The sequence below is a fragment of the Corapipo altera genome, unplaced genomic scaffold (genome assembly GCF_003945725.1).
Source record: "Corapipo altera isolate COAL_440 unplaced genomic scaffold, ASM394572v1 45, whole genome shotgun sequence".
Lineage (NCBI taxonomy): Eukaryota > Metazoa > Chordata > Aves > Passeriformes > Pipridae > Corapipo > Corapipo altera.
Window position 1 is genome coordinate 7414114 of NW_020884877.1, and position 23064 is coordinate 7437177.

Below are 23064 nucleotides of genomic sequence, written 5' to 3' on the forward strand. Positions count from 1 at the left end.
TGGGATAACGACATTTGAAATGCAGCAATAGCAAGTGGTGTGACTAGAAATATGCCAAGGAAAAGCACATAAAGCCCCACCCCATGCTACGAGACAAGCAGGGCTGTTCTGTGACATCGTTACAAGGCTGCAACTGGGCCCTATGTCTAAGGTTATATTCCTGTTAGAACATGATCAAGGTCCCAGCCGTACTGCATATTTCAATCATGCTGTAATTGCACCAGGGGACAACTGTAGGAAAACCAGGTCCTATGATGCAGACATATTTGAGGTGGAGTCAGAGAGAGCAAGAGGATATTCAGAAGTAGAAAAGACAGCACAGTTGAAGTGCCCTAAGGGAACAGACTCATGTCTGCCAGTGAGTCAGAATAAAAAGGGGGCTTGGATAGAAATCCCACGGTACATTTGTCAGTGCAGTAGTTTGATAGGTTTACTTACAGGTATAAATTCATTAAAACTTGCTCTGGTCAAAAATCAACCAAACAATATGCCTTTCAGTGGAAGCAAAAGAAGTATGCCCTAGCATAACAACAGAGGATGGGTGAGATTTCTCAAAGTCTGTGTCAGAGACTTTTTGACTTTCCTTACTGCAGTATTTCTCTGGAAAAATACAGGTTTCAGTAGCTGGCTATTCCCTTAAAATCCTGGGTCAATCTTTATTATCTTACCTTTACCCCATAGGCTGTTCCCAGTGTACTATGGTGCCACTCCTCTTTATAAAGCTGTTTCCACAGAAAACAGTGCTACAGAAGGGAATTCAAGCAAATAACATAACTATGCTTAAAAAGGAAAACGGAAGGAAAAAAGGGGGAAAAAAAGAGAAAAAGGATACAGAGAAGAATTCATATTGTGTAGGTTAAGAAGGCAACCCTTAGGAACTAATGGAAATTCTTCAGATGTTGGATTGGGCCAAACATGTTTTACTTTTCTGGTGCTAAGAGTTTGACATATCTTTATCCACTGTCATCTTGGTTGACCGAGTACTTACTCATTTGCTGTTTCTCTTTATGTGTGTAACTGGGGCCTTGAGAATTATCTCTAAGTTTCAAAATATAAAAAACGTCAAGCAGGGAGGAGTAACAGCATCTGATTTGTCTTCACACAGTTTTTCATGTACTACCCATACTATACAGCTGCAAAAAGAACTAAATCCAAGTGGGAACGCTTTCTTTTTATGTTTAATATGTGAAAGTGCAAATATAGGATGTAGGATGACAGAGAATATGTTGGCAGGAACTTCTGTGTAACATGATCCAGAAGCAACTGGTAACTTAGGAAATTCAAGCTCCTAAGCAAGAAAGCACTCCAATGTGAGGCTCTTTTCTCACATATGATGTCATTTTTGTTCTTTTCCTTTAAGTCCATTATTGACCAAGGACTGAGATGGAATTCTGGGACAAACAGGCCTCTTGGTCAACCTCATACTGCCACTCCTGTGGTAGTAAGCAATATTTATTTGGATTTTAAAAGAATATGAAAAAAAGCTCTTCACTAAACTGAACTTTCTTTGAACAAGACTACAAAGCAAGAAATAAAGATGACAGATAGTACAGGGCACTTGACACCTTGGCTTTGTATTTTACAACAGATACCAGTAACTGAAGTTACCTACAACCCCAGAAGAGTCACCCAGGGTTTACACACTCCCTAAGAAACATCTGAGATACAGTGTAACTCCAAAGGAGCTTCTGATCATGCCTTTGCTTGTTCAGATGCAGACCCAGCTGAAGAACAGGACTCAGAGAAGTATTGTTGTAGAGAAGTAAGCTACATGCAAACATCTTGTAAAGGATCTAGCCTAAGACTGGGAGAAAGGGATTGCTCCAATCCTGAACTGCGTCCAAGCAGAGTCAGCTTTTGAACTCTTAATCTGAAGGCATTTCAGAACAGGTGTCTTAAATTGCACATCTAAAGGTGTGTCAAAGCTCCTTCCTCAGCTGTCCATGTCAAAGTAAGGTAGAGTCTCTTCCCATATTGGACAAACTTTAAAGAAATCATAACAGATAAACCACCCCAAATTTCAGACTGCTTATCCAAAGCTTGTCTGAATGAGCCAGGCCTCTTTGGCAAGTAAAAACTGGGCTTAGATGTCTTGCAACAACACCCTTTCTTGAAGCAATCAGCCCCTTCCAAAAGTTTTGTTCACTCCTGAACAGCGTATGAGGGCAGCCATAATAGAGGAGGTAAAAGAAGCACCTGGGAGAACCTAGAAACCAAAAGCATATTCAACATGATGGGTGATCATGCCATATACCAGAACCCCATTGCAATGCTGCATAAGAGACAAAAATACAATTCCTCAAATTGAGGGGCAAAGAAAAAAAAAAAAAATCAGCTTCTGGCCAAAACTGCACATCCTTTGTGACGGTTGGAGCAGTCTGCAGCCACCTTTATCTCAAATGCTGAGGTGTGGCTCATGTAACCAGCACGCCCTGACATGCAATGCACATCAGATTTGAGCATTTGCTTATCAGATTTAAAATGAAGCACTGCTTGCTGGGACCCGTAGTCTCTGAGGGCCATATCTCTTTATAAAATAAAGACAGAGGGCCACAGGGCACATCACAAAACTCTGAAGATTGCATGTGGCCCTCCCACAGTTAGTTTCCAACATTGCACACTGCCAGAAGAAAGATCAGATTTGGAATGTGGGCTGCCAAGGCTACAAAGAAAATGTTATGAAGACAGGTTTCTCAGCTTTGGCAAAGCAGAGAAAGGAAACACCTGAGATAAGCAGGACCTCCAGCAGGTACACTGCACACTTGTCCGTTTTTCCACACAGGTGTTAACCAAGCAATAGCCATGTCTTTCATTGCCATCAACACTGACACAGCACGTAAGAGGAAGAGTAGAAAAATACCTTTGCTCCCTCAAAAACCAGAGCAAGTTTTAAAGCAGCCTGGTTGTCTCCTCCTTTCACAACAGAAGAGTTTATTATCATCGGTTCAGAACACGGGAGACGTGGAGCCAGTCCTCTGAGTCATAAGGGATAAGACAAGAGGAAACGGTCTCAAGTTCTACCAGGAGAGATTTAGATTGGATATTATGAAAAATTTCTTCACAGAAAGGGTTGTCAAGCATCAAAAGAGGTTGCCCAGGGAAGTGGTGGAGTCACCATCCCGGGAGGTATTTAAAAGTGTGGCAACTTAGGGACCTGGTTTAGTGGTGGACTTTGTAGCGCTGGGGTAAGAGTTGTGCTTGATGATCTCAAAGGTCTTTTCCAATCTAAGCAGTTTTGTGATTCCATAGTTGCATCTCAACTCCTTCTTCTCCAGGTAAATAGGCCCATCACTTGAGTTCAGCATCTGGCAGTATTATGTCTGGAATTTGGTGGAGGTGTTTTTTTCCTTTTTTTAAAACAAGTCTCTTTAGGTTTAAGCTGAGTTTTCCATGGGTAGCTTGACAGTTTTGGGATACGTTACTTGAGGTGTCACGGGGCTTTCTGCTTGTTTTTTGAATAAGAAAATAGAAACACCTAGGGAAAACTTGGTTTGAAGCTTTTTCTCTGCAATCACTGTTTAATGCTTAAATGTTTTTTCCCTTTAAAATGCAAAATTTGGCAACTATTCCTCTTTTCACTTACTTGAAAAGATAATGACTGTTCCCAATATACCCAGCATTAATGTAACACTTGAACCACAGATGTCATACAAAAAACCCCAAAATCAGGAGTTTGCAAACTGGAAACAGAGCAAGAGAGTTTTTCCATGTATGCTACAGTCCTGCTTTTCCCTTTAGCTCGTCTCCTGGCCTCCTCAGTTATCCCACTCCTCCCTACCTGTGCTTTCACAGTTTTAGAACTAGAGGGGACCATTAGGGGCCGGTTGGTGTGCCTCTAGCTGTAACATAGGCCATAATATTTCAGTCTTTGCTTCTGCTTTTCCTTCCCTGTGTCATGACTATCATCCTCATCTGCCTGTCTGCTCAAGCAGACTTCTCACTTGAGAGGAATAATTTTCATTTGGCTAATGACATCTGCTCCCAAAAAAAGTGCAAGCCCAAGAAAAAGAAAATCCATAGCTGCTTTTTAAAATACTTTGACATATTAGAAGAAAAAGAAAGTCCAGAAAACACAATAAAGATACCCAACCCAAGAGGTTATTACAGTCTTCAGCACAGTCAATGAATTTACACTGTCCCCTAGAAATCCAGCAGAAGAACCACATTAAGCAGGTGTTCATCCCCTCACAATAACTGCAGGTATACATCTAGGAACAAAAATTAGAGGCACTATCCTTATTAATTTAGGGCTGGATTCCACATACACACAATTCCTGATCAAATTCATATGAGTTGCATTCATTGACTAGCATGAAACTTCAGTTCCATTAATAGACATTGATTTGACTAAAATATCTATTACTACTTAATAATCAAAGTAGCTGAGGGAGAAGAGGAAAAGCATGTGGAGAAGCTCACCACGTAAAGAAATAGGAAGAGTCATACTGTGTCACCTACTCAACATTTCCCCCCCCTTCTAAGATTAGAAATGATAAAACAAATATTACCATGTGCTCCTAATTTGACTCCAGCCTGGTGAGTTATTCTAGTTGGCAACCGCCAGTTCAACATTGCACAAGGGTGAGGAATTAAATAGTGTTGGTCAGATTCCTGATATCAAAAAAGACTTAAAGATGCCACTCAGAGCTATTGTGCATTCTGACTTTGCTTCAGAAGTACACTTTCCTTGGAAAAAAAAAAAAAAGTACAAAAGGATATCAGCAACACAGCCATTCGAAAACTATTTTTTCCAAGAAGCTGGTTAAGGGAGAGAATCACAAAAACACTGACTAGCATCTCCATTTCATTTACCAGAGGCCTTGTGGTGGCCCCTTCCCTGCATGATTTCCTTTCTGGGTCAGAAGGTACAGCTAAGCAGCACCAGATGGCCACTGGAGGCTATCCAGGCACATATCCAGGTAGCTTCACCCCATCCCCAACAGGCAATCAAGGGTTTGCTTTGGAGGAGAGAAAGGTAGAAGAAAGGACGAATGCTGGCATGAAGGGCCACTGCAAGAAAGGCCAGTCAGCTTACAGCAAAAAACACTGCCTGTACCTAACGTTAGTCATATAGATTTATTTTCATCTACAAATCTAATGAGTTTGGAGCTACCCACCACCAAATTTCACCCCTTGGCAAATGGCACCTGACTACAAGCACTACAAGTCCAAACTAACTTTCAGTTTAATATGTCTGAACTGTGCTTTGCATCTACATTTTTCACTGTTCAGATGACAGCAAAGTTTGTTTACTATCTCTGCAGCAGCATTAGTTGATACCAACACTTTAGAAGGCTCAAGACATTTGAAAACATTTAAAAAATAAGATTTATGTAAACGCTCTCAAATATTTGTTAAACCAGCCATTTCTGATGAGATGTGGAAGGCATTGCACATGCTTTTAGCACTGTACTGTACCAAAGGGTTCAGGGGAAGTTTCAGTAGAAAGAATGCACAAACTGACCAAGAACAAAGCCAGAAGAGCAAGTGCTCCCTTTCCTAGTGCTCTGTATGTGCCCCTATTGAATGGCACAGCATCCCTCAGCATCAGGATTACATAGTTTATAGCTTTTAGGAAAGATAAATCATAAGCAAAACTATTTACAGCATTCAAGTTTAAATTAACTCATGTAAGGCTATTTCAAGTGTGTTTGTGCTGCTATGTGGCTATTTACGTGACTACACAAATTTTCTAGAAAAAGGTTTTCAAGTCAAGGGAAGAACACTGTTATTTAATACTTTCTCAATAAAACTTCTTCTATAGCAAATAAGTAATTTCTGGACATGAAGCCCTAACTCAGAATATCCATATAGGAACAGAAAGTGTGATTGTGTACCTAATACTTCACAAGTATTAAGGTCAGTAAGGCAGAAATTGTTCCCTATAAGCCAGTGATCAGCATTAAAAATTCAGTACTCTACAGCACATGTTAACCAGTGGAATATAAGACAGAACAGCTATTTCTGAGAGCAAAGAAAAAACATGGTGTCTATTATAAATTTTTTTCCAAAGGATGCTATAAAAATACCTTTTTACCTTCCCCTATAAATCCAGTAGCAGATCCATTACTTAAATTTTGCAGTAATACCACAATTTCTACTTTTGTTTAACAAACACTATTAGAATTCCTTTAAGTTACTACAGTTGCTTATGTTTTCAGATTGTTAATTGTAAAAGAAAAACCACTGCCTGCAAATGCCTGCAAAAATAAGGACTGATCAGACAGCTATGGATAGAGATCACCTGTGTGGAAATCCCAAGTTGCCTTATGTATTTATTATTTTCTAAAGGCTTTCTTTGGATTATTGATTTTTGTTTTTCCTGTTTGGAAGCATACCCGTTTTAGGCAGAGTTTCATTATTTTCCCTGCTATGCCCTTTCTGCTGAAGATGATGAGCTATATACCCAAAACAGCCCTCCAGCCTTAGGTCTCCTGCCACCTATAACTCTAAAGAAAGATCCAGCATGCCAGGAATGCAGGGCCAGTGTCAGAGCCCCCAGCACCAGAGATGTCCTTCCAGACAGTACTCCCAAGGCTATCCTGAAGGGATTGCACATGGTGCCCTCCTGGAAGAACAAAAAGTGAAGTCACTGCAGTATGTTTGCCTTATGAAAGGAATCTATAATTAATCCTAATTGCTCCTTTTGTTTAAGCTATTGAGACCTGTGTGATATTTTTAATAGGAATCCTGGGAATTTTAGGAACTCTTTTTGTTTTTTACTTGTGTGCAGAGGAAAATAGGGGGGGATTTATTTCTGTAAATTCTCGTGGGCCAGATGTCAATGAAAAGGCAGGAAAATCAAGAGGATTATAACTCCTTCATATACACACATCTTTTTATATTCCAATATTCTAATGAACACAGTAGTAGGACATCTAGCCATGGGTTTGGGCTTTTCCCTCTTTCCAGTGCACAAAACCAGAGTATCCCAGCCCAAGCTTCATCTCAGTGTTCCAAATGCCCAGACCTGCCTGATGGACAGATCAAACTGTATCCTGCACACACTGAGCCATTGCTACAACCTGTCACATACCAGGTAAAATACCTGGCACTTTTGGTGTGGAAGTAAGAGCACTGTGTGAGAAGCAGGAAGTCTGGAAGACAGCAGGGCTTTTGTCCATGTAATGGATGAAAGTAGGACTGGGAAAACCTGCCACATTCACTGCAAACTGTGTAAAACTCCAGCACAGAGTTGATTGCACATCTAATACTCAATGTGCAGGGCTTGGCAAATCTTGGAAATAAAGTGACTAACTCACTGGGAAAAACAACAGGGGAAAAAAAAAAAAACAAAACAGTGGTAAAATTAAACTCCAAAGATTTTTCCATAAGAAAATTCTAGACAGCAAAACCATCATGTTCAGTGCAGTAGGCACTATAAAATACATACTCTTGTCAATTGGCAGCTTTGCATTCCAGGCAAGGCTCATCCCCAAAAGGTGGGGTCAGTACCCATCACAGAAGCTGCTCATGTACCAGAGAGAATAAAGAAATACACCTCCTCTCAGGAAGTTTAGAGAAGTGGCAGAAGCACATGGAAAATCCAAATAAAATATTCTGTTTTGTAGACCATTTTTCATTTGCGTGTATATACATACATAATATTTATTTATTTTTCTGGAGTTGCACTTCTGTGCATCACAGAAAATATTCTGTACATGAGCTTTGGAACTGGGTAAATTGTGATGCAGAGCTGCATTTTGGTGGTCCTTGCTGAACACTGAACGAGACCAAAATCCAAAGTTAAACAACCACTACATTTGAAAATTCCTATCAAACTAGATTTACTTTTATGGTACAGGTCATGAACCCCCTTTTCAGCCTCATCATTCTCTGAATTACCAGATCACAATGTAAATAATTATTTTAAATGCCTGGAAGAATGTGAGAATCCTCTCTCTAAGAAATGCTTCTGCTTGGGTTTATGTTTTCAAGAGTTTATAAAAGCACTTCACTAGGCAGCTTCGTCGTGGTTTCTGATGACAAAGAAGTTTGTCATTATCAGAGGCCATAATTCAGATGTTCCTGTTCTATTCGGCTTCAATCCAGATGAGTGTAAACACAAAACAATCCAAAGACTGCTTCTGTTTTTACATAGGTAGCATTCCAGTTTCAGACAGTCTTGAAAAACTGCAGAGCAGGATTCAGTCAACATTCTCCTCACCGAGGCTGAATCCCTTCTGCTCATTCAGACACTCCTGCTAAGGTCTGCACAGCAAGCTCCCTTGTCCCGAACAACAGGAAAGATCACAGCAGGGCCGTGGAGGGGTTGTCGATAATGGATGTTAATGAGCAGCAAAGTTGCCTCAGAATTTGCCAACTGTAAACCATGTGCTCCTTTCCCTTGCAGAGTCTCAAAGGAAGAGGCAGCTAGTTTGTAATCTGCTCAGGCATTTCTGCTTTGCACCTCAGCCAGCCAATGTGAATCATCTTCTGACAGACAAGTACTGCAATCTCCAAAAAACTAAGTGGCAGGCTACTTTATGGGAAAGGACTAGGTCTTGTTTCTGGTAAGAGTCATCACACACACAAAACAATGGTCAAGAGTGAGAAATGCAAACAAGAACAACAGATATACCTTGTGCCTCCAAGAAATTTTGCTGTTAGGAATAAGTGGGAAGCATGTCAGGATTCAATGACATGCAGGACAGCCAGTGATCACTGGTGCAGTAATGCAGTCAATGCAGTTTGGTTTTGGGAAGCTCTAAGGGGAAGATTACAGCAGAAGCATGTATCTGCATCATTAGACATGTGGGCCAGATGAGCTCATCAAAGCCCACTCTGGCTATGACAGCCACATAAACTGCAGTCTGGCTGCACGGAGCATTCTGGATCCACTCAGGACACAGGGATGGCACAAGTCAGAAACTCCCCAGCCCTTCAATCCCTCCTTAGTCTCTCAATGCCCTTTGCAAAAGCCAGGGCACATTCAAACTCTAAGCATGAGAAGGCCCCTCAGTTCATTTCTGTTGCATAGAAGTAGGCAGGTGCATGAAAGGAAACACTGACGGCCTCCTTGGCCAAATCTGTCAGCACACGAGCAGCCTCCTCTAGGCTGCACAGGATGAGAACATATGCTGCAATTGTGTTTGGGGGAAAGAACTCCTTCAGATCAAAATACATACATTTTTGTTGCTAAATGTTATGTTACAAGTTAAAACTGTATTACAAAAAAGACCAAGCTTTATTAATGTAGCTTAAAAACAGCAAGAAAAAAACCCTAGAAAGCTTCCAGCAATATTTATCCAATGGAACATCTGTGAAAAACATTTGTTTTAGGAAGAGGCTATGTAAGGTTCCAAATAACTCTCTTAAGTGAACAGGAAAATAATTCTAGCACAGTGCTAAAAGTGTCCCCTTTGGTAAGAAACATCACATGGATGGCACTTTAAAAACACACGAATGCAAACTGCATTAGCCATTTCTTCTAAAAATAAGGCTTCAAGGATAGTTATTTGCCAAAGTAATACCTCTGCCAGCATTTAAACCATTTTGAACCACTATTAAAGCTGAAGATGTCTGACCTTCAGTAAATTATTAAGCATGAATGTTACTTTTCAGACAGCATTAGTGCTGCAGGATGTTGATTGAGGCTACCAAAAAAAGAGAGAGATCTTTGTCAGGTGTCTGGAAACAGAAGTCCAGATCCTACAACCACTCAAATATTTTTAAACCACAGCAATAAACAATAACAGGGTGTACCTTGTTAAACTACTGGGATGTAATCCCAGCTAGAAAACTGCTCTAGAGTACAGTGGGAACTGGGTTAGAACCTTAATGTTCTGAAAGGCAAGAATAAAAAGCAAAAGATTTTTAAATCATCACTTGTTAACAAACACCTTTAAATATTGCATTAAACTGTAACTTACTCATTTTCAAGTCTTATGTGCCCATGAGTAGTAACAGCGTGGCTGGTAAAGTATCCTTCCAGGAGAAGCAAACCTGGCAAAAACAAAGACCAAAGAGAGAGGAAAGCAATATTAATGGATTGTTTCCAGATCTCATTTAAAAAACGTCACCGAACTGTGTAAACAGAGATTTCTTAAAGGTTTATAAGTTTATTAAATTTGAGGGTTTTTTCACAGGTACAGCATGAGGTAAACTAATAATAAAAATATTGCCCCTTATTCATCAAAAGACATCAGTTGTCTGCTCCACAGCAGGAATGCATTTCAGCTGCACAAGAAAGTATTCTAAATTTTTCTCTGTGTTTACTGTTGGAGACAACAGAACAGGTTTTAGGTGTTGCAAAAATCACAAACCACAAAACCCGAGGTTCCACTAATTCTCAGTTACAAGCATTATTCCTATGAGTTCTATAAGAGCCAAAACAACCCTCCAGGTATATTAAGCTTTCAAGAACCCAGAATTTAAATAAGAAAATAATTTACATAATTTTGGAATGTTTTTAATTTGTTAACTTATGTTTGAAAATGTTAAGTTAGATTTCAGACCTTTCCCTCAAACTATATTAGGTATATCAATAAATAACAAATATGGAAATCAGCATTCCCATAATAATTTAAAATCAAGAACTTTAAGATGAATATCTAATTAGGTAAAATGTGATAATATGCAAGTAACTGTCTGGAATACTCTAAGAGTTGTGTACAGTGCCCATATTTTCTTCATTATCAGATTTTTCCAGAAAAAAGTCATTGTTCTGAGAGACAAAACTATGCTTATTATACTATTTTTCAATTAAGCCATATCTTAAAATCCAGTAATCACTGAAAAATGGACAGTCTCCAGTGCGGGTACCCTTGAACTCTACAATCAACAATTGACACTGATTATATTTTTTCTTTCCAGAAATGTTTGTTCCCAGGCTCCAAATTTAGCATGCTGGTCAAATTGTCTCACTCATTCAATCCTTTTGAGCACAAACATAAAAACCTCACAAATGTTTTCACCATAAGTTAAACATTCCAAGCACAGGAACAGCTAAAGTACATAAGATAGCGTTTACATACTTATTTTCTCATCAGACTATTTATTTCTTAAATCTAAGTGATGATGATTATTTTTGGAGAGCAAGGAAAGGCTGGAAATGGTTTTCCTTCCATCAGTTATCACTAACTCAACACATGTCTTTCATTTCAAGTTACCATAGGCACTGCAACTAAAGACCATAGAAAAACCTCCAAGCTCCACTTTGAGATTGTTCACCAGAACACAGAGTTCTCTAATCTTAACTCCCAGGGCAAAATCCTGGTCCCAGTGAACTGAATGGTAAAACTGCCACCAGTGCAGCAAGGTGAGGAGTTCTCTCAAGTGGTCTTCGGCAGACCTTTTGAAGCTTCCGCACCAGCTGCTCTTTGAAATGCGCTTTTCTTTAGCAACATTTGCCCCAGCCCATTCATCTCTTTGTGGGACTGAAATGATTTAACCTCTGGCGAATTAGTCCTCTTAGCTACCCATTTGTTAACAATCCCTTTGCATTATTCCCTTCAGACGACACTGATGGCCTCATTAGAGTCTAGCACCCAAACACCACGGGAGGACACTGCACATCTGTGACACACACTTGCCATTCAGAGCTCTTCGTTCATCAGAGCAGATTTCCCCGCAGACAACGCTTATGTGGTGTCTTCTTTCACCTGTGCTTCAGAGGAGAGTCCAACTGATGTGGGTTCTCTGTGCCCAGATATCACCACACTTTTCCCAGTCCCCTGAGGTGAGACATTGCTGTCTTCACCGTTTGCCTTCCTGTATGTTTGTCCAGGGATCTCGGCCTCACTGCACCGCGGGCAGTTGTTCAACACTTTCCATACTCTTATTTCGCAGCAAGAAGCCACTCAGTTCCTGCAGGATTCAAAGACACCTGAAAAAGAAAGAACATATCCATCAGTGAAAAGCTCCTTAAAAATGAAAGCCTCCCTGCAATGGCCCCAACACCAAAGTGTCTTGAATGCCATACCTTACAAGTTAAGAAGGGTGCACAAATAACACCTTCTGCCTTCAGACACCAAATCTGTCAACTCTACAGGAGGATGCTCATCCCCAAGATAGTGATTTTATGTTTGTAATCACGTCCTTATGGTCTAGTAATTATAGAGATGAGAAGGTAGAAAGGAATCTGACTTTTATATCAAATTGCATCAAAACCAGTGATGCCAACTATTAATATTCCTGTCAATATTTCAATTCAAGGGGAAAAAATCATAACAGATTTGTCACATTATAACAGACTAAGCTAGAGGCAACAGCTTAAAATGACTGGCTTGCAGGTTAGTCATGGTCTGAACATAGATTTTCTTCCAAGTAGGAATAAGAAAGCTTTTCCAATTCTATTTACAGTTTTTAAGTATTCAGAAACAGACTCTACTAAAGAACAGTGGAGGGGGTTTTTTTCCATTCTAACCAAGAGATTCACAAGGGATTTATGAAGGTTTTTTTAAAAACAAGTAAGAGTCATCAGGTCACAGATACCAAGTTGCCCTCTTACTGCAAAAATGTTAATGCTACTGGTCTACAAGAATATCAAGAATTTCCTCACTGTATCACGTATAAGGCAAAGTCTTTATATTTATTGTTACAGGATAATCAGCTACAGAGCCCTCCAGTATTTTAGAGCAAAAGCACATGAAATTTTTAGCAGCCATTCTCTTGAGGGAAATTTCAAGGTGACTGGAACAGTACTTTATATGGATAAAAAATGCTTATAATTAGAACAGACTTCTTAAATTATCATTTTTGCATTTCTTATTCATGTTAGCAGATCGCAGAAAAGGTATAGATACTTGAAAGTACAAAAAATTATAATTGAAAAGACAAAAAATTATAATTGATGTTATTTTAATTCTGTATTATAAAGAAAAAACCTACATCATTCTATTTGGAACTAAAAAGCTACACTACTTCCTCTTTGAAAGTCTGGGCAGCTATGGAGAGCTATTCACTATTAAGTAGGTAAAACCATACACAGAGTTCACAAGTTATTTCTGACTTTCACAGCAGCACTTGAAGATTATCACACAAGATGCAGCAAATGAGTTTATGCAAGAACTTGGGAAGTGAAGAAGACTTAGACAAAAGGGGGAAGGGCAAGCTCTCATCCATGGACTGCCACATAAAAATTGTGAGTTTTGAGTCATTCCTAGAGGAGTTTGTGACTGTGACCCTGCTCTTGGTGCAGGCAGTGTTTCAGCTGTGGTGTCCACCTGCGTAAGTACCCTCAGACAGCTGGAGCTGCTTTCCCCCAGCTGATAACCAAAGCTCTTCCTTCAGTCTCCCCAGACAGAAACAGAAGACGCAACCTTCCCCCAGCACTGCCTGCATGCACAGGAGAGAGGGGCAGACCCTCCCCAGAGTTCCAAGATATGATCATTATTTAATCAGTCTGAAGTTAGCTGGACCCTGACCAGTCTCAGCCTTGGTCCACCACACATCCACCACACAATTGTCTCTGCCACTGCTTCATTAAAGACTGTGAGACCTGTGTGGGGCCTGTCCTGTCTTTGGATATTATTTCCATATGAGTGTGTTTGTGTACCTGGACCTGGCACTGTTTATGCTGTCCCCCTACCAGAAGGGAGAAACCAAATGAATTTCTGTTTCTGGGGTTGTTAGTCTAACCAGTCTAGCTTGCTTGCCTGTTCTATTTGTGATTTTGTTTTGTTTTAAAACAATAATGCTGTTAAAACTCGCTCTATAAGCAGAGATATAAGGAAAACTGTATAGACCCTGATCAAGATGTTCTCAATTTCATTACAGCAGGCTTTGAATTACCTTTTGAAACTGGAGCCAATCTTCACAGATATTCACATGAAATCTCTTTAACTGAAGAAATGAGTAATAAGGTACAAACCATATCTTCTTACAAAATGCAGTATGAAACATTTATAGGAAAACACAAGCACAGACTGGATTAAGTGGGTAGGCAATTAGCAGACCTGGAAAAGGGCTTGCATGCCTAAAAGCTTATCTGTTCTCTCTCTTCCCAGTTATATGGGTCAGTGTAACAAGAGAACCTGCTTTTCCCTACAAATCTTCCCCTGCAGAAACTGGGACTTATGTTTTCTAGAACGTGCTGGTCATTTCCCCCCCAGATACCCCTTCGAAATTTGTGCAGATCATCCAGATGAAGCCCTACCCTATCACATTGAGGAGAAAATGAAATTTTCAGTGGACTTGCAACAGTAGGCAGTCCTGAAGACATGGGATACAATGACCACTGACTCTCATCCACTGAGCCAGGTTTTTCCTAATAAAATTTGTGTGTCAGCAACTAACTAGATTAAACAGAGAGAAATGAAGGATAGTGGGCAGAAAAACAGATGTTATGGTAGATGTTTAAACAGGAATGCTTACATTGGAAGGTGTGCATGATCTTACACAAGGCTTAGAAGATGGAAACTAGTCTAATTTACTATGGAGGATAAAAAAGGGGACAGAACATCAATACTGTCTGTTTAGGCTACTTCCCTTCCTTGCCTTGAGCCTGCTTTACACACCTGCAATTAAAAGAAAAAAATATATATAAAAATGAAGCTTTTGAAATCAAGCATATGCCTCAGTTTTGCTGCAAACCTTCTGATGCATCACCCATTATCATCAGAAGTGTAGGACACAATTCTCAGGCTGTGAAGAAAATCTTTTTTGCTTTCATTGTTTTGCTGTGTCTGTCCCTGCAGCCTCACTTAGTCTCTCAAATTATTACACTATTTAGTAATAGTGGGAAGATTATTCCTATCAGTCACTGTTCAGTCTAGGTCCTTAATAAGGTGCTACTGGCAAGGCTGCAAAACCCGAGAGTATGAGCTGAGGTATCAGGATCCAGTTGTCTCAACACATTCCTTGTGTAAAGAGTTGGCAATAAAACACCTCAAACTTAGGAGCAATGCTTGAAAAATAAAACAGTTTTCAGAAAAGTACTGAAAAGAATAGTTTCCCCACGCAGTTCCACCCAATTATCATTACTCTGAACTTCAATTATCATTACTCTGAACTGCAGAGCTTTTGAACCAAGAAACAAATACTTGAGTGACGGCAGAAGGAGGGGGGGCCTTATTTATTTATGCATTTATTTTTTATTACAGGAAGTTCCTAGAATGCAGGCCAATCATTTCAATCTACCAAAAAAACTCGTGAGTAAATAGCTACTGTAAGATTTTTCAGGATTTATGAAAGCAACTGTCCTCTACAAGAGTTAGGTTAGAAGGAAGAGGAGACCATCCCCAGTGCAGCAGCAGGAAAACACGACTGGGGTCACTGGCACTCTAACCTAATACACAAGTCTGTTACTTGGCAATCAGCAATCGGTGACTGCAGCCATAATCGCTGTCCTGGACCTGCATATTGCACAAAGTTGTCCATAAAATTACTCATGTGCATAAGTAGTCCCACATGGTTCAGTGGGTCTCATTACGTAAGTGTTAGCAGGGGTCTTAGGTCAAGGTACTGCATTCCTTAGACCAGACAGATTCCCACTGAAGTGATTAGGGGCGCTTCATTTGCCAAACAGAAAGAATTCCACAGGTATTTGTTTGAAGTGTGATACAAATTTACTTTGGCCATAGCTCCACCTTTCTTTAATGTTTGCAGGAAAAAGTTGTTTGAATGCACAAGTATTTACTGACCAAAGCAAATTTCAGACCCATATTTACAAGTATTTGCACCAGAAGTTTTTGTACACAGCTACCACCACACATGTTATCTGACCAAACTATAAAAAAAAAAAAATCTCAAATTTCTGCCTCTCACACTCAGATTTACTGATTTACGAGAGCATGTGAGATTTTTGTTAATTTTTAGACATACAAAGAAATCGTTGCCCATTTGCAGCTGAAAGGTGGACTACACTCATTGCCAGGTAAATCATTTCGTTTGATCCCTGAGCAAGCCCTGCAACAGTGAAACGTGGTAAATTAAGCAGACATCTTGCTAAATCAGCAGCACGGGATTGAACCCTTAGTGCTACTCACTACAAATGGATCCGTTGGATTATGGGTCATTAGTTCAATCACTTTTACCAAGTACAACCAAATTGGAATGTTATTAAACATTTATCTTCAGGGGCAGATTTACTGTGAAGATAAGGAGATTGTAGAGACTCTCCATTAGCACTGCCTATTCCAGCATGCATTCCTGTCATAAGCACCTTTCATTCATAAAAATATCTCTGGAACCCAAAGCATCCCACAGATGTCTGCCTTTACACGCTGGTGACCGCACCCTGGCACCCTCCAGACGCTGACCAGATAATTCCAATACACATTTTTTGATAACCTCTTGCTGCTTTCCTACTCCGTGCTGTCAAGACAGCAGAAACAAACCCTTTTCAAAAAATACAAACTAAAAGCTGGATTTCCCAATATTCAGTCAGTCCTAAGGATACCGAGTCACTGAGCCTGCTCCTAGCAGCGGGCCACACAGTATTGTTTGAAAAACAGAAAAACAATTATTAAGAAATGTAATTTCTGTCTCCCAAGGGTTTATTTTAACTCTTACCCCGGGCCTCCGCATCTGACTCCTGTCTCCTTCCGACGCTCACACTGGCTGGGAGCAGGAAGGCAGGACCTGTCTGTGAGCCCCTCGGATGAGTTAGGGAAAAAACCAGACAAAGAAATTCTCACAGATCTTTTGCAAGTCCTAATCGCAGGCCTTGAACAGGCACCCCAAACAATCTGTAACACAATAGCACCGACAAAAGTGACAGAAAGAGGTCTCCCTTTACAAGAATGGTTTGTCAGAGAAAAAACATTCGAAGAGAAATGGGAACAATTTACCACGTTGGTTGTAAAGGGGAATGGCTCTTACTAACTGAAGCTGAAATCATCACGGACTTGCCAAGAAAAAGGGTAGACACACAAAAGCCGTTTCCTTTCCCTCTGAGGTCAATTTGGGTCCTTAGAAATTTTTACCTGAGCCCATTATGAGCCATTGAAAGGTAAGGAATTAACTAAGCAGGAGGAGAGGGCAGTTTTCACCCTGGTCTATTGTTTCAGCTCCTGCAGACACTAACATTTGCTGTAGTTTACACTCCTCCACACTTGTGGTTGCCCCACAAGAAATCAAAACAGTAATTTTCATTTAGAGGTCAAATTCCAGAAGAAAATAATCACACCAGGAAGCATGGGTTGGGAAGTTTTTGTTGCAGGTTCTGAACAAGAAGGTTGCAGTCAAAGGCAGACTGTAGTTAGCTACCTTTGCCTTACCCTAATTTTGATGGCTTCCTCATTTCCTTGAAAGAAGGCTTTATTCCGATTTTAAAAGCTGGCTTTCACTCTGTGAAAGAAGGAGGAAGCTTACTCTAATCTCAAATTCTTTGCATTACTGATAGGTAAGAACTGCAAAGCTGGGCAATAGATAGAAAATCAGCCTCTTTTAGTTATGATTAAAATTACAGGTCTCATTCAACCATAACTGATACATGAATTACATCACCAATAATTACTTTTATGACAAAATAATTGTGACAATCAAGCCAAACCAAGCACCCCTGACCACACATCTAGGTCTCCAAAGAGCCAAACTGGGCCCTGATTCTTGAAGAAGGACCAAGAACCTGAAAAAAGCCCTGTTTCCCAAGAGTGAGTCTCAGACCTTTTCAGAACTCTTTAAATGGATCAAGACTCAAGCAAACTATATTATTATTCCATTTCAAAAGACCAGTTTTTAAATAGTCACAAAAATCACACCCTGCACCTTAGCCAACCTTTTGATACGAAGGATAGCTAACAGAGAAAGACCAAACCAAAACTCAAATCACCCAGAATCAACTCTTGAAATTCCCCAAAAGGCAGCATATTTCACTGCTGAAAAGTGCATTTTTATGGAAGGGTGTTGGTTCTGTTATCAACTGCCATGCCCTTGCTAGCTCTTAAAAGTAGAACAAATGTTAGGAAAAGTTTTATGACTGAATGGGGAAAGGCAGGAGACAGACTATTAAAAAAAGGCATGGGAAGGAGTTAGCACAGAGCCAAAACAATCTTGCAGCTGCATTACATTATCCCAGTGGGAAGTTGCCAGGCTGGCAGCAAAGTTAAACTCTAGGCTCATGAAAGGGAAGCACTGATACCACCAGCTACAACTTGCATTAAATGAGCTTCCCACACCTCAGTGCCAATCCAGCTCAGTCCTGATCTGCAATGCTGTTCCAGCCCTGGGCCTGTTTTACACGTAGGCTGCCAGTCAGTGTGAACAAGCTACACATCCAAACTGGTAGTGGTACAATAAGGCTTCCTTCAAACTTGTCATGATCAACAGTGAGGATTGTTACAGGTAAGCAACAGCAGACAGGTACTTCTCTGCAATCTGCAAGCTTCTTCCCACTCCAACACAATCTGAACATAACACTTCAAATCTCTGTCCCAAACGAGCTCCCCTTTTAGTCATGCTGATTATTTTATAGTACCACAAATGTACACAGTACTTTTAAAGATACAAAATAGAGCCATTTTCTTCTCAGGCTGGGAGAGTTTACTGTGTCCCAAGATAACAACTTTGGAAAGGGATTTTATAGAAATAACTGTGGTAAGCAAAAACATCTTGGAAAAGTTTCATACAGTAAAGCAGATCAAGCAGCAGTACCATGGATAAATATCAAAAGGACAGTCTGTGCTCAGGGTAAGATATGGCAGCAAGCCTGCAACTTTTTTTCACATCCTTGTCAGCATGACAGAGGCTCAGGGTGCCAGCTGAATGCTTTCTTTCACCTGCAAGTATATCCCCATGGGCACCTGCCAGACCTTTCAACATTGTCCAAAACCTACTGCTTCCAGAGGCTGACAGAATTTGTGGAGCCCTCCCCTGCTGATGTAAAAGTGAAGCCATGACACATACAGTAATGTGGAACCACAGAAACAGAACCAACCTTCTTCTAGTTCTTTGCTCTTTCACAGGGCCACAGGCTATGGAGTTGGTGTTCAGTTGCACAGCTCCTCCAGGTTACACGAGCTCTCAGGGAGGAACAGATGTTCGAATAATAGAAATTTCTGTGCCATTAAATTCAAAGCACTTTATAAACATTAACAAAAGCAAACCCTGGGCTATAAAAACAAATTATAGATGGGATCACCTCACTAGCAAAATGCAGCTGCCTTTGTCCCACAGAATTGCAGCTAATGGTTCATGGTGACATTACACCACCATCCAAAGGCAGGAAAAGAAGACTATGAGGCCACATTCAGGAGTTAATATTTAATATTTGCATTTATGAGAACTACTTCTATTAATTCGGACAGTAAGCGCAGTTCATTGCACATCATGGCTCTGAAATTCTTTTGGTCATCTTCACAGAAAACTCTCCAGTCTTTGGAGAGAGATAGTCAGGAGAAAAGAGAACCTCAGTACCCCAGAAATAAAGGCAGAGTATACTTGGGTTTTGACTGCACCAGTTATATGAACAAGAGGAACGAAAAAGAAGACTTAAGTTCTCTTCCTGCACAATGGATCTTCCCACAATCACATAACACTGCCATGGAGCTGCAGAGTTACATCTGCCACCACAACAATATCACAGTGCAAAGAACAATACAAACCCCAGTTTATGTAGTCTAAACACGTGGTTAATATTCCTGTGCAGAAACAAAGTCCAAAGAAATTAATACATCTTTAAAATTCCTTGCATTGACCCACAGTTGAGAGCTGTTCTTGGTGTTTCTGATCTTTGAACAGGCTGGTAAATCGGCCAGAGTTAACACAGCAGTGCTGGTGAATGAGTTAATCAGTTCTTTGTTTATAGTTTCACACCGTCTCTAAACTCAAGCAGTCATTGCATCACTCCGGCTTACATTAAATATTTCCCCCCCTGCTCTTTAAAATATAAAAACAGAGCTTTTTTACTATTAGACTGTTCCAGAGCAGAGCTTCATGGAAGTGAATCAATTCTGTAAATATAGAAGACATGGAATCTTTCAGCTGTAATGAGGAGATACAGAGACACTTCACTGGGGTTTTCTGTAATAAATTGGATCTACTGCCCTTTAAGGTGCAAATGCAAATACATTTCTTCATCTTCACTCTCTCTTCCAACAAAAAATGCCCAGAAAGATGCAGAATTACCTAGGCAAGTGATTTAAAGATTATTCTTAAGAACCACTAGGGAATATTTATTTGCAGACAGTTCCCAGTTGTTTTGTTTTTATCTTCATCTTTCCGTTAACAGCTTTACCATTTAGAATAGAAATGAGTATCTTCTTTTGCTAGGTTTCATGTGGATGCACAGATTCCTTCTCAAAAGGAACCAGCCACAATACAGTAGTGCTAGGGGGAGAATATTTTGGAAAAAATAACATCTGTATTTGCAGAACTCTATAAATGAAGGTATCATTCATCTGAATACACTGTAGGTCAACTCTTCCTTTTTTTAGTGTTCACTTTTCAGCCACTGAAATCACAAGGCATGAAGTCAACAGATATTTAAGCTATTTAAATAGAACCAAGGATAAAGGTCATGCCTCTGATGTGATTTATCTTCACAGGAACCCACCCAAATCTTGGAAACCCCGGCCTTGGAGATAGGAAATTCTGGAGGTTGTATAGATAAGAGATTGGTGTATTCAAACTACAGATAGCTTTTTCCAGAGTGTATTTAAATAGCTTAGAGCAAGGTCTTAGGTAAAAACAAACAAACAAACAAACAAAAAACCCTCTCAGCAAAGTGATATACTCAGGAAAATGCCCATGAAGTTGTAGAGAATTGCTCTGTCCTGCCCTGGTTGAGAGGCTGGTGTTTTCCCTGGTCTTTCACACCAAAGGAAATCGGCACTCGGGTCTTCCAGTAAATGCTGCCTCATGGCAGCTGCAAAAGAGCCCAGGAAAAAAAAGTTTAAAAAAATAAGTAATATTAGTAAGAATAATAAAAATCTTCCAGCAATCTCCCAGCAAAGCAGCCAACTGGATCACTTTGTCAAAGGTCAGTCAAATGTAAGAACTGATGCTAGTGAGAAAAGGGAGAAGGTAAAGCTTAGGGCTCCCCATAAATATCTCAGGAAACCACTTCCTAGAGAGGTAGCAGAAATAGGCAACTCCAGCACCACCACTGCACAGACACGTGCAAATATGACAGCAAATAACTTGGTAAATAATTTTTAAAAGCAGTGGAATCAGACAAACGTAGAGAGGAGAGACAGTAGCTCCCAGAACTTCTGTGCTTGTTACTGTACACATTTGAAAAAACTGCTTACATGACTTTAAAAACTTTTAACCAGTCCTGTGAATTCTGCCACAAAAAGTCTCATTTTTGTCTCAACTTTATTCTGTGAAACAGAACTCCAGCTTGTGTAACAGACAGCAATAGCACAATTAAAAAATTCCACCTGAGGCCAGCTCTGTTCAGCAACCAGAGGAAAGGAAGAGAACTAATTAAAACCATGTTCCCTAAAAGCAGAAGTGGTTAGCTGCACATACCAAACAGAACACAGGATCTGTCACAGGCAACTGACCTCAAAACAGAGGAGGGAGCAGGGGAGGTGAATGTAGTTACAACAAATCACACATTCTGAAGAAAAAACTGATTTAAGAGCTACTACAATCACCAGGATTTGTGCTTGGGTGAAAAGAACAGCAGATGTGGAGCTAATATAGACACTAAGGGCATGTTCATGCAATCCTGGCACAGATAAACCTGATGATATAATTGGGAGTTTTCCCTATTTTCTTTGAGATCAGTGTCTCAGTAATTTATTAAGTTCTCTTAACCAGCCAGTCCAGATAGGAAGGATTTCAGATTAATTAACTACAGGCTTAAACCTGCAAAGGGGCATTTTGCATCTCAGAGACCACCTCACACCTTGCAGGAGGGAGCCAGAGGTGTCTTCTGAGAACAAACATGGGGGTCATTACTGTTCAATTCTGAAATTTTCCCTGCATTGCTCAAATCTCTGTAGACTGCAGCAGCTATCATTTTTGTTTCTATGGCAGTCAGAAAGCTCTTGAATCATTAACATGGGAATATCAGCATTTCTATTACTCCCAGACATTTCTTTCTTCACTTTCCAATGTTTTCTCTGTGCTATCTGTCATTACCTTGTTTTCTCATTTTCCTTTTCATTTATGATTATTATTCAAGAGAGGAAATGTAGCACAGTCTGAGAATTCATTCAGCATGAATGGGGAGAGACATATGGTCTAGCAACTTAAGCAGAGGATCAGGAGCCAGACTGCTTGCAAAACCCAGCCTGATAGTCTCCCCCTTGGTCTTTGTGCAAGTCATTTAAGGTCAAATGCTTTTTCCTTCCCACTGCCAAAAGTTCAGTAGAAGGTCAATTCCTTTGGACTGAAGAAGGGGTTACCCCACTAACATTGATGCTCCAACTTGTAGCTCCTGCATGAGGAGCAGAAACTTCCTTTAGGCTTATCCTCACCACAGTTACAATGCAGGAGATCATAAACTCAAATATTTTGTGATCACGTCAATGCATAGCACGGCTATAAAACACCACAGGCAGGGAAATGCTGTGTACACTACATCAGCTGGTCAAGGAAAAGTTTGACTTGGATGAGAGCCTTCTCCCAGCATGACTGAAATAAAGAACATGTTTTTTTTCTGATCTGCTCTAGCTGCAAACTTGTGTGTTCGCAAACATCACACAAACCAGTCCCCAGTAATAACTGGTGCTGACTGGTTCACCACAGTCATCCCATGAAGACAACTCACTGTGGTTTGACATCCAAGTCACATTTCTTTCAGTCTCACGGCATTGGGAGGAAGGAGGGACTCCCACAGAAAGGGGCTCTGCAGTGAACAGCATGGCTGGACTCCAGGTGCAGCTCCCCAAGGAGGATCCCAGCCTTCCCATCAGATTGCTCAATCTCCTCTGTGTACACAGCTATGACAAACAAAGCAGAAACGCTTCTTTCAGACTGTTTTAGTTCGGATAAATTTCACTTGCTTAACGACAGAGTTGAGAAAAATACAATAATTCACTTTAGCATTGTGTTTGTGTTTCGTTTTAACACACAAAAGAGCAGAACTTGACAAAGTAGATCCTCTCAGGAGTGAGCTGGTTAAAAGTAAGCTGAGTGAAAGTTAGTCTAATTATATGGCACTTTTTGTTAGATACAGGGACCTATAGCTTATTTCTCCTTCCTTTTTCCTCTAGGGAACAGGAGCAC

At 40.3% G+C, this 23064-nt stretch overlaps 1 long non-coding RNA gene across 2 annotated transcripts in view; it reads right to left on the reverse strand.

Moving 5' to 3' along the window:
* The window catches only part of LOC113944095, a 158988-nt gene that overhangs the window by 123597 nt on the left and 12327 nt on the right, over positions 1-23064 (reverse strand). For both annotated transcript variants that reach the window (XR_003526578.1, XR_003526577.1), the window contains exons 3-4: positions 11531-11827; positions 9873-9945 (exon numbers count right to left, since the gene is read on the reverse strand). This is a non-coding gene — a long non-coding RNA (uncharacterized LOC113944095). The remainder of the gene's footprint in view (positions 1-9872; positions 9946-11530; positions 11828-23064) is intronic.